At 38.2% G+C, this 17500-nt stretch overlaps 1 protein-coding gene across 1 annotated transcript in view; it reads left to right on the top strand.

Moving 5' to 3' along the window:
- The window catches only part of prkx (protein kinase X-linked), a 374991-nt gene that overhangs the window by 256894 nt on the left and 100597 nt on the right, over positions 1-17500 (top strand). The window lies entirely within an intron of this gene.

Here is a 17500-nt window from a genome sequence, read left to right as displayed (position 1 = left end):
GCACATTTATGTGTTGATATATTTCTGTGAAATCACACTGTAGCAGAAGTTCAATTCAATTCAATTAAATTTTATTTATATAGCGCTTTTCACAATTTGGTAATTGTATCAAAGCAGCTTTACATAATAGATGTAGTGAAAAGCACAGAAAATCGACAGATAGCATAACATAATACACGATAGCACAAGCAGCTAAATTTGCTGCGGCTATAAATCAACATTATAAGCAAACGTATTACTAATGTAACGTATAGAAGTTAAGCCCAAAAAAGATGCCTCCCCGTGTTGAAAAACCCCCTAGGAGAAAAAAAACCCGGAATTTTAGCCGGGGAAGTAAAAAAAAAGTCCTAGGAGGAAAAAACCCTTGGGAGATATATATATATACATTGAAATGGAAGGAGATTAATCGGAGATTAAGCGGGTTCTGCCGGTGGTCTTTGGTCAGGCATCAGCTGGACATCACGTTGAAGAACAGCCAGTAGATCAGAGGTGTGCCGACTTTCACATTTACCGGAACTGGATCTGGATCTGTTTGTCTTATTGTCCTCGGGATCGAGGACGAGACAGGGAGAGAGAAACAAAATCTTATTAGCGTAGGGGCCGTTCACATAAAAAGCAGGTGTCACACAGTAATGTGGTTTTAGTCAGCTCGGTTCCGGGCAGGCTTAACTATTGCTGGTTAAGTGTATTACATATAGTTGATGATTTTAGAAACAGAAACAGAACTCGTTTGACTAAGGCCAGAGGCCCCACTGCCGTCGTTAATACTAACGTACAGTGGCAAGCTGTTCTGTATGACATACTATTTTAAGGCCATGGGAAAAGGCCAAAATTGCATACCGACCATATTTGGCAATTAAGACTCAATCGACAACCAATGCAAAGTTTCAGCATATTACTAAAGAGTATTAATGACATTTTCCATGTTTTGGGATGTTGACGAAAAAAAAGGTTTTAGTTTATTCATTAATTTATTTATTTATTAGGTTGTACAAGCTAGCTATTGGGAGATAAGTGTATTACATATAAGTTATGATTTTAGAAACAGAAACAGAACTCGTTTGACTAAGGCCAGAGGCCCCTCTGCCGTCGTTAATACTAACGTACAGTGGCAAACGGTTCTGTATGACATACTATTTTTTAAGGCCATGGGTAAAGGCCAAAATTGCAAACCGACCATATTTTGCAATTAAGACTCAATCGACAACCAATTCAAAGTTTCAGCATATTACTAAAGAGTATTAATGTCATTTACTATGCTTTGGAGTGTTGACGAAAAAAAGGTTTTAATTTATTCATTAATTTATTTATTTATTAGGTTGTACAAGCTAGCTATTGGGAGATAAGTACTATTGCTTAAACAAACTATGCGAATGCCTTGTTAAAGAGAAAAGTTTTAAGTCTAGATTTAAAGTTATCTACTGTCTCTGATTTTCGGACGTCGGTTGGTAAATCATTCCATAGCTTAGGGGCTAAGTAGGAAAAGGATCTGCCACCTTTAGACACTTTTGATATTTTAGGGATAATTAAGAGGCCAGAATTTTGTGACCGCAATGCACGTGATGGATTGTATTCTGATAATAATTCTCTAAGATATGAGGGTGCTAGGCCATTTAAGGCTTTGTAGGTGATTAGTAATATTTTAAATTGTATACGATATTTAACTGGTAGCCAGTGTAAAGATTCCAGAATTGGGCTTATGCGGTCATACTTCTTAGATCGAGTAAGAACTCTTGCAGAAGCGTTTTGAACTAGCTGAAGCTTGTTTACCTGATTTGCATGGCATCCTCCAAGTAACGAGTTACATTAGTCTACTCTATAGAGGTCATAAAAGTGCAGAATTAGCAAATTTCCAGCTTGGTTTTAATAAGTAGGTGAAGCTTTTGGATTTAATCCTAAAAGTAAATCACTAATGTCCTTGATTTAGGGAGATTATATTTTATTCTTAATGTCATGTTTTTTTATTTTATTACTTTTTATTAATTTACAGATATGCAATGTGTTTGTGTGTGACTTTAAAGTGTGTCCTTTAAGAAAGAAGAGCTCTTCTTTTAAAGGTAGGGTAACAGATATGATCCTGAAACATTTTTAGTTATGCTGGTTAAAAGTCTCCTCACATCCTGATAGCAATCACTATGTTAAGTTGTTTAAATGTATTTGTAGAAATTTATGTCGTCTGTGAAAGGCGTAGGACCAAAAAATGTTCAACCAATCATAGATTTCGGTCCGAACGGACGTTTCCTGTTTTTGTCCCTCATACGTAAGCATAATTTGAATGCCCACCACACAAGCTAGTCCACGCAGACACCATACGTCATCGGCGCGTTCACGTGCGCTCACCTCCTGTCTGTAAACAGCAAGAATAGCAAACTTTTCTGCTGAATTGACAACCTACACAGGAGCAACAAAACGAAACACATGTTTTATAACAACAACAGCAAAAACTATACCTGGATCAGCAAAGAGCAAAAATTCAAATTAACATCGGCAACTTTACTGCTTTACCACGAGATGCAAACAGATGCAGGAGTCAAAGGGTCTGAAAGGGTCTTTGCACTGTTTATTTTTGTAAGGTAGGTGCGCGATATGTTTGTATTGAGATGGATTCAGATATTCTACTTTGATGAAACATTGTGTTGCTTATAAAATTTGTGTTAAGTTTACGGATTAGCATAACGATATAGTTACCACGTCTACACAACTGAAAGTGTGCTTAAACTAATTCTGATGTAAACCAGTTGTTTATGTTGGTTATTTTGGAAATGCTATTCACTTTGTACTGCAAAGTTTTCTTACTGGTGAATGAGACATGAGATGTGACCATCTGATCTGTGCGTGTTCATGTGTTTTTGAAAGAGGCGTGACTTTGGATGGCGATTTGATTGGAGGATGGGGTCGTGATTTCATTGCAGCTACCGTTAGCATTTTTCAAAATGTGAAACCCTACCTTTAATGACAGCCGCCTCCATGTAATATGGAACTGAACTAATGATGACCAAAATAAGTGATCAAAATAGGATCTGTGAAAAAGAAGAAAATAACTGGACAGTTGCCTTTCCATCCTGTGTGACACAAATGGTGTTTGTATTGGCGTGCACTCACGAGTGATCATTTGTCAAAAATACATCACTAAAGGGCAGCAGTGCAGCATTGAACATTCCAGGAGCCTAAATCGCTATTTGGATGTTTAACAGCATAAACCTTTATTTATTGCAGTCTTGATATTTATTATGATTATGATATTTATATTTATTTGATTATGTGTTTATCCTTGCAGACTGTATGGTCAGCATCAGTGCAAACTGTCACTTTTAATATATACATTTGACCCATTCCATTTCAAAACAACCAGATGTCCCCGGCATAAATTTTGGAATGTCATGATTCTTTTTCTGGAGAAAGTAATACTATAGACCAGGGGTCGGCAAGTAACTTTGGCCGCGGGCCAACATTTTTTTAGCCAGTAGATGGCGGGCCAGCTGCTGTTGCCACACCTAGTATAGGCTATCTGATCTTTTGTCAAGAAACAATGTCTTTATTTCCTATTTAAAAGACGAAAGACGGCATTAAAAATGGCTAAAAACATGGTTATGGGTCCGTGCATCATTCATTCAATCATTTTTTCAAATTAAAAACAAAAATGAAAAAATTAATAACGACGGGTTTTCTGAGTGTGTGCTCAAATAAAAAAAAAAACTGGATAAGACAAATATTTTAATTTAACACCTTTATAGGCATAATATATCAATGAAATCATTTTAAACAGATCAATTACTATAGTGGTAACATTTTACAGGCATTTATGCTCTCATGAAAGACATTCCGACTTTTGAACTTTATTCATTTGTTTAATTAATATTTATCCGGGACACACACATACACCCCTAAGGTTTAAGGAGGTCTGCGCTGGACTGTGTGTTTTTTTTTTTGTTTAGCTCACACAAGGTTCTATTCAGTAAACCGCTTAATATACACTCTGTGTTTACCCGCTTTATTTCCCGACCTGACGGGTCCGCAAAACTCCAGAATCTCACATTCAAATGTCTATAACGGAAAGAGAGAGATGAAGAAGCCTGTAACAATTCTAAATGCTATACAAAAATTGTGATCGTGCCAATATAAATATTTTGTTAACATTGTACTGTCAGCAGAGAAAAAATGTCACAGAAAAAAATATAAAATATATAAATTAAATTAAATAGGACAAGCCTCTCACTCAAATTTCTAACCAACATAAACCGAAACCATATTGCCCTACTCACAGTACCAAACAGCTCCTTAGAGCTGTACATGTTGCCAGAATGAAATGCGGATACGCTGTCAAAAGATGTCGGGACTAGGCTATTGTCAGTCAGACAACCCGCTTCGTCTAAAGTATAGGTACCCCAGAGTTCCGATCGCTACCTTCTTTATACTTTAAAATTTCATCCCACGGTGCTACGACTTTTCTCAAGTAGGTTAGAGGAAGAGCTTTTTGCAGCATTTAGTGCAAATATTTTTATCAGGTAATGCTAAACACGAATAAATAATAATGAAAAATTTTCAAAAGTCGGACTGTAAGCGAATGAGACTTACAGGAAAGCATGGTTGCTATTCCAACCCTTATTAAAACCCTTATTAAAATGTAATCTGTTAGTACCTGATCTGTTTAAAATTATTTCATTGATATATGTCTGCTAAGGTGTTAAATAAACATTTTTGAGAACCGTTTCATTCATTTTTCTATTTTTGATCTGAGCGCACATTCGGAAAACGAGTCGTTTGATTTTAGTTCAGGAAGTAAATAATAGAAAAACATGTCGTTTTTCTCTAATTTCTTTTTGGTTTTGATTTGAAAAAACAAATGAAGGAATGATACACAGGGCAATTTTTGTAAACTGTGATGTAAAATAAAAAAAACTGACTTCCAAAATAATCTGGCGGGCCAGAAAATATTGCTGGCGGCCGCCTGTTGCCGGCCCATGCTATAGACCCTTTTACAGCTCACGTGATCAAATAGCCTGCGCGCGCAAGTGGGCAACAGAAGTGGTGTTATTCCCCATTGGTTCTAACGTGTTAGCAACTCAGAACGTTTATTAAAATGGTTTCCCAGCATCAAAATGTCTGATTGTTGCGTTTGGTTGCAATAATATAATATATACGTATATATGTATCTGGCAACTTTATTTTTGGCCATCTGCTAACGTCTTCTATTCACTCCACTACACAGATCTGGTAGCTGTGTTGAAAAAGTTGATACAGTAAAGTCAACTTTTTAAAATAACTTTCTCTATCTGTGTTGCTTCACTGCTGATTCTTGCCATACTTCCGTTGCCTAAATGCGTGTGCATCTGCTGCCACGTCATCATTGTGGACAAACAGTAAAAGGGTCTATAACCTTTTATTTTACCCAAATGGGTCAGTAACAACATTAAATTGCCCACTGATATTTACCCACTTGATCCACTTGCCCACCATGCATCGTGTTCTTGGAGCCACTGTATAGCGGCTTGCAGCTATATTTAGGGCCGGAGTACCGAGGAGCAGGTGCAATTTGGGGGCCTTAACATACTCAAAAACTCTTGAAAATTGGCAGAGACGTCAGAGTCGTCGGCCATTAGAACCGGGCAAAGGCTGGAACACGGGTGTGGCAGGGGGGCTCTGTAGCGCCCCCTGTAATGCAAAAACAAACATCGGGCAAACGTGTAGGCACATGTACGAGAGTTGGTAAGCGTATAGATCTCATCGACCCGAACAACTTTCACCCTCTAACATTTTAGCTCCGCCCAACAGGAAGTCGGCCATTTTGGATTGTTTAAAAAATGCATGCAGTGAACTTTTAAATACTCCTCCTAGGGCATGGGTATCCACTCCTGTTCCTGGAGGGCCGGTGTCTCTGCAGAGTTTTATTCCAACCCTAATCAAGCACACCTGATCCAGCTAATCAAGGTCTTACTAGGCAGACTAGATACTTTGAGGCAGGTGTGTTGAGGGAAGTTTTAGCTAAACTCTGCAGGACACAGGCCCTCCAGGACCGACTTTGGACACCCCTGTCCTAGGGGATTCATGAGATTGACACAAAACGTGGTGATCATGATTTCGAGACATTGGACTTGCTAAATTGCGAAGGGATTTTTGATATCTCAAAATGTTAGAAACTAATTTTGTTTATGCGTGCCTCTGAGATTATTTATCTTTTGTTAATGTTTTATTTATTAGTTTATTTTGTTAGTTTATATAAACCTTAATATTATTTTCTTTGTGATTAAGATCTTTGTGCCCCCAAATACTTTAAAGATTATCTTTCACTGTATTATGTTTGATTGTATGTTTGCATACCATTCGCCAGAAAAAAAACGAGCTTTTACCATCTCAGAAGCACTAACATTAGCTATTGCCGTATCAATTTCCAATCTTATGTACTTTTTCTTACACGATAGAAAAAACATAGATCGAGCAGACCCACTGCGCAAAGTGACGTCGGAATTACGTCTTTTTCATGTAATTTTTGGACGTCCGAATCCGGTCCATAAAAGGGGTTGTTTTGTAACGCCAGGCGACGTCTTTTTTTCGACGTGTTCTGCACGTCTAAAAATGTTGACAACCGTAGGACCGCCGTGTAAGGAAAAGAGACATGAAAAATGCGAAAAAACGTGATTGCCTCTGCACTTCACCCATCCACCGCACCGAAACCTTTCAGACATTTCCTGCCGGGTGTGGGATTCGAACTCCCCGATCTCCGGGTTACAAACAAGTCTCTCTATCCACTCGGCCACATGGCCATACTTTCAGGTCATATATAAGGCATTCTTATTGCATTTATATCATGAACAATTTCATATGAGAATATTTTCATGTTAAATTGTTAGTATGGTCAAATACTTTTAATTTAACGAACTACACATTTAATTACATATTTTTAATGGTACATTTAGATGAATTTTGTATGTAATTCAAGAAAGCAGAAAAAACAGTACTGTAATAATAATATAGACTATTAGTATGTATTAATCAGGTTGGTACAATAATGCTGATATTTGTAAATAAACACATTTTTATAGGCCTAATCATGTAATATAGACATAGGCCTGTCATAGACGTCCAAATGACGTCCAAAAATTACCCAGTTTAAACGTCAAATGTTGCCCGTAAATATGACGTCCAAATGACGTCCAAAAAATTACCCAGTTTAAACGTCAAATGTTGCCCGTCAATATGACGTCCAAATAGGGTCATGGTGGGACGTCCAAATAGTGGACCTAGTTTGGACGTCGAATACATGTCCAGAATTGGTCATGGACCGACGGACCCAATATAGACATGATCTGCACGTCTATCCGACGTCCTGTGTTTAGTGGGGAGAACCACTATAAATCTGGACGTAACAGTGCAGCTTAGATGGTGGTTTACTTACCGGCAGGGACGTCACTAGGATTGGAAGACAGGGGGGGCTCAGCCCACAGAGTATTTGTAACTTGTGTTTGCAAAATTTTTGCACTCACATCTGAGTTACAATTATGTCAACAACCAGTCAAGAAACCAAGATGTTAACAAGTAAAACATGACAGACATATCCTCCTCTTCCATTTCTACTCTGTTAAATAAAAGTTACTGTAATGTTAGCTTTTAGACACATCAAAGCTGCATGGGGGAATTTAGGCCAGACTTTGCTCCTGATTAGTTATTCTATAAGCAATGACTTAAATGCTATCTGCAAATTGGTCACATGAAACATCCAAAATGTCCATAAACAGAGGTCAGACAGCTAAAAAGTTGGTAAGTTAAACAAATGAGAAAAAGCAGTACAAGAAATAGAAAAAAATTGGCATCACTGCATACTTTACCAGGTAAGCTATTGACCAGGGCTCTCAAGTTTTGAAGACAGGCAAGAGTGACACCCCTCCAAATACCCCCCCCCACCACCCCAAATATTATTTAACTATTAGGTTGTATACTACTAACCTTATTGCAATCCACTATTCCATTGTATTCCCTGTGTGTCATATATGGGACTAGAAAATGTTCATTTGGGAATGGAGATTTTTTTACAATGAAGACTTCCTGATTCATTATTCACTGTGTAAATACACGTACACATTTCCAGTACAAACACATCATTTTACTGTTTGCATTTCTATGCTCACATAGAAACCTTAGCCAAGGATTTTTTTTGACAAAATAAACTTTTAACCAGAAAATAAGATAAATGTGTGTGTTCACATAAATGTAAACATAAACCGGATTTGCTAATCTTATAGGTTAATATTATTAGTTGATAGCCACTGTGTTAATCTGGAAATTATACAGATCTAAAATTTAGAAAAGGGGAATGACCAACAAGTGATCTACCTTAATACTGAGTTGTCAAGATGCATTATGATGTGGTTTTCAGGACAGGGTTTAGATTAAGCCAGGACAAGGCCTTAGTTATATTAGGATGTTAATGTAGTTTTTACAAGCACAAAAATATTACAGGTGTGCATCTTGAGACAAAACAACGTGACTGATGTATTTTAAGATATGTTAGTGCAAGCTACTTTTAGTTAAGAACTAAAACTCAAACAGGCATTTTAGTCTTGAACAAGACTTAAGCCCTGTTTGGGAAACAGCCCCTATGTCTATACTGTAGGTCAGGGGTCTCCAACCTTTTTATAAGCAAGGGCTACCACAATGGATAAAACAATCTGGATGGGTACTTACTACTTTCTGATATAGTTTAATCAAAACGTTTTTCTTTTACTTGTTGTTTTATTTTACTTTACTTGTTGATACGTTTTAGTATTGTTTAAAATGTTAAGATAGGTAAACCAAGCCAAGCTAATATTAAAAATACCATGTTGAACCCTCAAAAACTTACTAGGAATACACATTATACTACCATACCAAAGACAAATACACAGGTGCCTTACACTTTTTAAAAGGAAGGAGTTCAAATGTTAAAATATTAATATTTTAAATGAAATGAAACAAACATATTTAATAAGCTATAATTTAATTATATTATTAGATTTTAAAAAAGCTATTTTACTGCAAATATAAGGTGAAATGCCCATTAAAAGCTCAATTTGCACGTTTGATCCAGTTTTTCCACAAAAAAACTAGTTTTATAAAAGGATACACTTCACAATCACCTGGTGTTTCGCTGCATGAAATGATCTGCCTGATGCGTTCAGTACAACAACTGTACATAATGCAATGCATCACGCCAGCACATGACTTTAAAACCTGTTACGTTAATAAGCAATATATAGACGCGTGCTTTTACTGGTGACTGACCAGCTCCCTTCCTGGAGAATATTTCTGTGATTGATTTTGCAGCATCTCGCTGCGTCTGTCTCTCTCTCTCTTTCACATGTCAACCTGAGACGACTGCACGGCGGGTCAGAACAGCCGCCAGGTCAACATGGCCAGTCCGCCCTGCACACACCTTGTACTACTGATGTTCGCTCTGCTCGGCCCCCTGCGGATTGATAAACGCGCTAAATCCATGCTGCTGACTCAGATCAGGGGAGGAGACGAAACTTGACGCAGCATGACGCCTTTCATTGGTTGTTGCGTTAAATCTTACCCAGATACAATAGTGCTATTTTCTGATTGGCTATTGTGTAGCCTATTTCTTTTTTTTTGATTGGCTGATAAGTGGCAGGCTCTAGGGGATACGCGCTTGATTCCTGCCGGTTTCCATAGTGAGAGCGGCGCGACCAGATAACTTTTGTGCGCTGCGGGCCTGCGGCATATATTAAATATATTATAAATAGTTTTCTGCGTGAGAAATACAATGTGTGGCGGGAGTGCGTGACAAAAGACCGAAATGAGTGACTGTCACGCTCAATGCGTGACACTTGAGAGCCCTGTCATTTAGGGGGGCTTAGGAACATTTTGGGGTAGCTTCAGCCCCCCTAAAATAGGCCTAACGACGTCCCTGCTTACCGGTATTGTAAGGGCCAGCATGAGGGACAGGGTTTCTCATTAAGTAAAATGTTGAATTTAAAGAGAATTGTCCAATAGCATCAACAAATGCTTAAATATAATATATTATAATTAAACCATATATGTTTCCAAAATAAACCATATATACTCATTTTGTTCACATTTTCTATATATTTTTACCTGGTAATCCAAAAATCCCAATGTGAGAGCCTGTGTAGTAAATTTTATCTCACATTCACATTACTGTGAGCTGCCTGGAGTATAGTTACAATAGTATACAAGTAGTATACAATAGTTTAACATTTAATTATTGGTATTTGTCAGACACGCAACTTGCAGTGCATTCAAGTTAACAAAATGCTCTAATCACTGATCCACAGAAACCTTACAGCAAGAGTTTAACAAAAAGAGTTTTCATAAAATAAGTAAACTCAAAACATCTTTCTCTACAGGGAAAGATGGCATTGTTGCTAAACAATGTGAATACCCACATGGACAATACAAATGCAAGTGCAAGTGTGTATATACTTGTGGCGAATTTTCATCAAGGTCATGAAAATTTGTATATCTATCTGGCAATCCTGTCTCCATCCGAATCACACTTTCACTCATCTGAAAGGCTGAATACCAGTCATGACAGTTACACGTTTGCCCTTGGAGTTTGTCTTTGAGAAACTGAATCTCTGTGGAATGCTCTAACTCAATCTCAAGCTGGATTCTTTTTCTTCGTTCAGACTGCACCTCTTCTTTAGTTGTGCTACTATTTGGTTGTTCCTCAGAATTGATAGTGAGAGTTTGATCAGCCGGAGATGGTTCATCATCTTTGTCAGTCATATATTGTGTAGCCATTTCCCCCTCTTCATCCATGGGTGGTGGAAAATTTTTCAGGCATATCAGCGCTATCCTGTCTCAGGGAGAGGAATGATCTTCCAAAATTTGTCCAATGGGAACATCATTTGTGGATAAAAACAAAACAGGGACATTTTTCCCCTGCAGGAAAATGACAGCTGCATATGCGAGAATGGACACTGGGCTTTCGGTCAGCTCGTCTAAGGATAAGTTCAAAATAAGCAATGTTAGTTTTATGGAAGTTAAGCCTTTACAGATTAAAATTACAAAGGGGGGGGGGGATCACACATTAAAATATTTGTATTCAATTGGAATGGAGTTTTTCAGCTTTTACATTAATCTTCTTCTTTGATGTGTACACGTTTATATAGCACATTAAATATACATTTACTACTAAAATAACAAAGATTAATATCATTGTTACATAATGGCTTAAAGGGGAATTCCGCCTTGAAATGATCCTAGGGTTAATAACAAACGTGTACCGAGTTCGACCGTTCACTCGAGTTTGTTTTCATGCTAGTCTAACGTGACCAGTGTTATTGCTAAATGCAAATTAGCATGTTATGGTAGCCTTCGGGGCATCGGTGCATTAAAGTCGAAATTGCTATGTCTATACTACTAATAATGCTCAAAATAACACCACACTTACACTGTAGCACAATGAGGGTCTCTATATGTAAACCGAAGCATTGAGAACTTTGCAAGTGTACAGGCAGTTTATTAAAAAGGAACACTTACCGTTCACGTCTGGATCAAATATCCATGCGGCCGCCATCTTGGGAAAACTGAACTCTCGCGTGAAACGTTGTTGCCCGTTGTTGTGGAACAGGTGTTGTGCTTTCACGCGAGAGTTCAGTTTTCCCAAGATGGCGCCCGCATGGATATGTGATCCAGACGTGAACGGTAAGTGTTTGTTTTTAATAAACTGCCTGTACACTTGCAAAGTTCTCAATGCTTCGGTTTACATATAGAGACCCTCATTGTGCTACATTGTAAGTGTGGGGTTATTTTGAGCATTATTAGTAGTATAGACATAGCGATTTCGTTTTTAATGCACTGATGCCCCGAAGGCTACCATAACATGCTAATTTGCGTTTAGCAATAACACTGGTCACGTTAGACTAACATGAAAACAAACTCCAGTGAACGGTCGAACTCGGTACATGTTTGTTATTAACCCTAGGATCATTTCAAGGCGGAATTTCCCTTTAACTAATGCTGTTTACAAATACAATAATATTATTATAAGTTGGCAAAAACCAAGTTCACAAATATCAGGGTGCAGGACCCACCCTTTCTATAATTATATAAAAACAAGTTACAATGAAAGTCAATAAACCAGGTATTATTTTGAATATTTAAATTTAACACATTTCTCGACGTAACGGTAGCCTTTAATAAAACTGCAGCGGATCTAATCTGTTAAACAGTGGCAAAGTAAACAAGCTTTTAGATATTTTAAGGAACATTAGCATGTTAAGCAACATGAACCATTAAAGTTTCGTCGTGGTCACATTAAGGCAGTAAATACAGTGTTCACATGGAAATAATTTTTTTGTGAGCTTACCTTACGGCACTAACCCTGAGTCTCCGCTGGGTAACATCGGACGGAAAACGGTAAACGAGCATCTTTCACTCGACGATTGTAGTTGCATCTCGGGACGGGTAAAAACACCATTGTCGAACTACAGTCTCTCCACAGGAATAAAGAAATGGTAATAGGTTACCTTAATAACACAGAATTCTGTGTACAACAATATTTGGTAAAACTACAATTTGAAAAGACTAAATATATAACGTTATGTATATTAACGTGGGACTGAAACGCGGATAGTGAGAGATTTCCTGTTTGTCATGATGACGTCTAAATTCCCTGCCAAAGGATTTAGTCCCTTTTAGCAACTTGTTAGCAACCACCGTTTTTAAGACACAATAAAGTAAAAAATAAATCGAAAGCAGGTTATAACTGGTGTGTTTTATATCATAGATCAAAACGTGAAAATATTTAGAGGCTTTGTTAACCACAGACCTTATTTCAGCCGATATAGCAAAAAAGCATTCAAAAAACCCATAGACTTTAGGGCGAGGGAACCGGTAGTGCTAAAATGCATCACATTTCCGGCTGAAATCAGAGGTATTCAGGCCAATCACAACGTACAGATTAGCTGGCCAATCAGGGACACAGCACTTTTCAATGAGTTTTGTACAAAATCAGTGCATTTCAGGAAGAGAGGGAAATCTGGAGCAACACAAATGTAGGATATGTCCACTTTGGCATCCAATTAATGACTGTATGGGCCCTATCTTGCACCCAGCGCAATTGACTTTGTCAGTGACGCATGTATCATTCGTATTTTGCAACGGCGCACAGCGGGTTTTTCCCTCCACAGACGCACGTCGACAAACTAGGGAATGAACTTGCGCTCCCTGGGCGTTTCAGCGCAAAAAAAGAGGCTTGTTCCGGCGCAAACCATCCCTGATGCTATTTTGCAGTTTCAAAAAACAATTGCGCCACTGACCAGAAAAAAAAAGTTTAAAGTCAGTGGCGCGTTGCGCGTTGTTCATTATGCTATTTTAAGGGCGCATGCTTGACCATAATGTATAGCGTGCACAACGCGCACACTTTGCATCTAATCTACACAGATGCAACAGTTATTTTTGCAAATCATAAATTGTTACACTAAAAAATATTAATACACGAGATAAGGGGAATCATAGTGAGCATTGTGGTGATAGTTTTTATTTATTGTGTGGCTGCGTTAAAAAATTCTCATGCAAATAACAATAAAAATATTTTCATAAGTTTGTTGTGTGGCTGTATTACGTTTATTTTATGTAAATAATAATTTAAATGTTTTCATAAGATACCTTAATGTATATGAACTTGATTTGTAAGAGTACTTTGGGGTTGAACCTTGCTTGCGTTTCTTGGGTCCGATTTCAAAGCCCCCAAACCCTTTCAGCGGTGAGGGTGGATGCAGCGATGTCCTCTGCTGGCGTCAGGTCATGTGTAGGCAGATCCACCTCCCGCTACACGGCGTGCCCGATTTATGCTGGCAAGCTTGGGATTTACAAGAACGTCGGTCTCCTCGGCTGTGAACCGCTCCTGGCGTGCGCCTGGTAAATCCGTCATAATAATAGCAACCCGCCATGGAACTTGCGCCCTTGCGTTTAAAGGGAATGTTGGATAGCGTTCTGATTGGTTTATTTGACGTTACGCCCAAACCACACCTATGAATAATGAACCTACTTCAGACCAACCCCTTATTGATTTGCGCCCGGCGCATGAGTTATTTCTCATGCCGGGAAAATAGCAACAGCGCCCAAGATCCGCCCACAAACTCACTTGCGCGTTGCGCTTCGCACTTGCGTTTCAGATCGTTAAAATAGGGCCCTATGTCTGTAAGATAGCTTTATGGTATGTGACCTTGCCTGTAAAATCCAATCTAAAATCTCTTAATCTAGTTACGAGATTAAGAGAGTTAAAGTTTGATTTAAAACATTAATTTCACCATAATTTCGATCTTTACTAGGACTTTATTTAGTAAATATTAAAGCTCCCATAACACAAGCCGTTTCTGTGTATCTGATGTTAATCTGGAGTACCTATAGAGCAGTATCACATCCTGCATATCTCCAAAGTTTTCTAAAAGACAGATCAGCTTTACCGATTCTTTCCGTACAAAAAAAATCGGAAAGAGGAGTTAAAAGCCAAGCGTCACTGCATACAACACTGGATAACTTATGATTCACAAGTTCATGTCGTTTATATAATATGACCGTACGTGCCTCTTTCCAACATAACGCAGAAGTTTTACTTACCGCATGCAACTTATGACCCAGTTGAGGCTTTTCAATAAAATCCAGCTGTAAACAAACACACACGTACAACTCCATAAGGATGGCACACTTCTTCTTTCGTGCCATTGTTGAACCTTGATATAAAACAAAGCTGTTGGGTGAATTGATGTCTGTGACTTCTAGGGTCCTCGGTTCTTGCTCTCCTGCTGATTGACGTGTGGGCATGGTTTTCCGGGGGAAGTGCCTTTAAAATTAAATCATCCGGACCATGTGACGTCACTGTGTGTCATTGCCCCCATTTTTGTGTTCGGTCACATTTGCGTGCCCTGCTTTAGTCTATGGTCACAGCAGCCACAACTACCAGATGAAGATCAATAAAACACTACCAGGAGGTTCACAACATGATTACAATTTGCCTGGGATATGATGTGTTGTTGGCTGTAACAACAGTCGTCAGAGGAACCCCGGACTACAATTTAGTTATTTTCCAAAGGAGTTAGATCAGCGGAATAAAGGATTGCTTTCAATCAATTCAATTTAATTTTATTTATATAAAGCTTTTCACAATTGTTAATTGTTTCAAAGCAGCTTTACATTAATAGATGTAGGAAAAGCATAGAAAAGCGAGCGTAGTAGTAATGTAACGTATACAGTAAGAAAGAAGTAAGTTAAGCCAAAGGTGGCACACTCTCCAGGGGATGAAAAAAACCCTAGTACATTTACTGGACATTTTATGTGAATGCTTTGTTAAAGAAGAATGTCTTAAGTTTAGATTTAAAGTAATCGACTGTATCTGATACTGGAACATTATTTGGTAAATCATTCCAGAAATTAGGGGCTAAGTAGGAAAAGGATCTACCACCATTTGACACTTTTGATATTCTAGGGATAATTAAGTGGCCAGAATTTTGTGATCGCAGTGTACATGATAGATTGTATTCTGATAGTAATTCTTTAATATACGAGGGTGCTAGGCCATTTAAGGCTTTGTAGGTGATTAGTAATATTTTAAATTATATTTAACTGGTAGCCAGTGTAAAGATGCCAGAATTGGACTTATGTGGTCATACTGTTTAGAACGAGTAAGCAATCTTTTGGCGGCGTTTTGAACCAGCTGTAACTTGTTTACCTGATTTGCGTGACATCCCCCAGTAACAAGTTACAATAGTCTATTCCAGAGGTCATAAAAGCGTGGATAAGCTTTTTTGCATCTGATGCAGACCGCAAATGGCGTATTTTTGAGATATTTCTAAGATGGAAGAATGCTGTGCGGCAGACATTGGAGATATGACTATCGAAAGATAGATTGCTGTCGAACATCACGCCTAAGTTCTTAACCGTGGAAGATAGCACAGCCATCCTTGGGCAACTTGTAATCTGACATATTATGTTTGGAGTGATTTGGTTCAATAATAAGTATCTCTTTCTTATTGGAGTTTAGCATAAGAAAGTTATGTGCCATCCAGTCACTAATATCGCTAATGCAGTCTGTTAGCTTAGAGAACTGGTGGGTTTCGCTAGGATGTGACGAGATGTAAAGCTGGGTTTCATCCGCATAGCAGTGAAAACTTATGTTATGTTTCCTAATAATGTCTCCTAGAGGTAACATATATAACGAGAATAGGATGGGGCCTAAAACTGATCCCTGTGGTATGCCGTATTTAACCGGGGAGTGATATGACTCTTCCTCATTTACATAAACAAAGTGATATTGATTGGTTAGATACGATCTAAACCAGGCTAACGCCTGACCACTGATGCCAACATAGTTTTCTAGTCTATTGAGTAAGATTGTGTGATCTATTGTTTCAAAGGCTGCACTAAGGTCTAGTAATATAAGGATTGAGATTTCCCCACGATCGGATGTTAAAAGGAGGTCATTTGTAACTCTAAGCAGTGCTGTCTCTGTGCTATGGTGGGGCCTGAATCCTGATTGGAACTTTTCATATGTACTATTATTCACTAAGAATGTGCGTAGCGGGTTTGCCACTACTTTTTTATATTTTAGAAAAAAAAGGAAGATTTGAGATTGGTCTAAAGTTATTAAGATCTCCCTGGTCAAGGTGTTGTTTTTTAACGAGCGGTCTAATAACTGCTAGTTTGAAAGCTGTTGGAATGTATCCTAATTCTAGCGATGTGTTAAAGATATGTAGTACTGTATCTGACACTACATGGAATACCTCTTTAAGTAATTTTGTGGGTACTAGGGGTGGGAATCGCTTGTACCCTCATGAATCGATTCAGAATCGATTCTTAGTCTCCCGATTCGATTCAGAATCGATTCTTGACGTACTAATTTGCATATCTGTGACGTCATTACGTCACATTTGCTCTCAAAGCCAGGTTAATGTTTGTGCTTTTGCTACTAGTCTGAACTGTCATATACTGTACTTTAATGCAACTAAGGGATAAATAATGTCATTCTTATATACATATATGTCCTGTTTCTGTTGTAAGACATTAAAACCAGTAAAAATAGTAATTAAACGTGACATATTAATTCTATATGTTAACTGCCATTAACTTCCACGAACTGACTAATGTTAAGCGTCTTCATCATCATTATACACAGTGATTGGCAGTATTACTGTATTTATATAATGCAGAGCACCCAGCGACTGAATAACAAACTATGTGCATATTTTTACAGAAGTATATTCATGTTATATCTAAACAGTCAGCGGATGGTTTAGGGCAGGGGTGTCCAATACGTCAATCGCAAAGGCAATGCCGGTAGATTGCACATAAGTTAACTGCTGCTCCACGCGCGAAAATGTCATTATGGTCTTTTAGAGTAATTGTGAAACACGCAGGTCTTTTTGAGTTGCTGCGCCTTTCTTCTCAAATGTGTTTTGCCAGGCCACTGCAGCTCAGTCGTCTTTAACTTCCAAAATTCACAAGGATGCGCATTATTTCCTCACGCAGGAGTGATCCACGT

The sequence above is a fragment of the Paramisgurnus dabryanus genome, chromosome 4 (assembly GCF_030506205.2).
Source record: "Paramisgurnus dabryanus chromosome 4, PD_genome_1.1, whole genome shotgun sequence".
In the NCBI taxonomy this organism is placed as follows: Eukaryota; Metazoa; Chordata; class Actinopteri; order Cypriniformes; family Cobitidae; genus Paramisgurnus; species Paramisgurnus dabryanus.
Note: the sequence above shows the minus strand (reverse complement) of the source record. Positions and strands in the feature narration are given on the sequence as shown.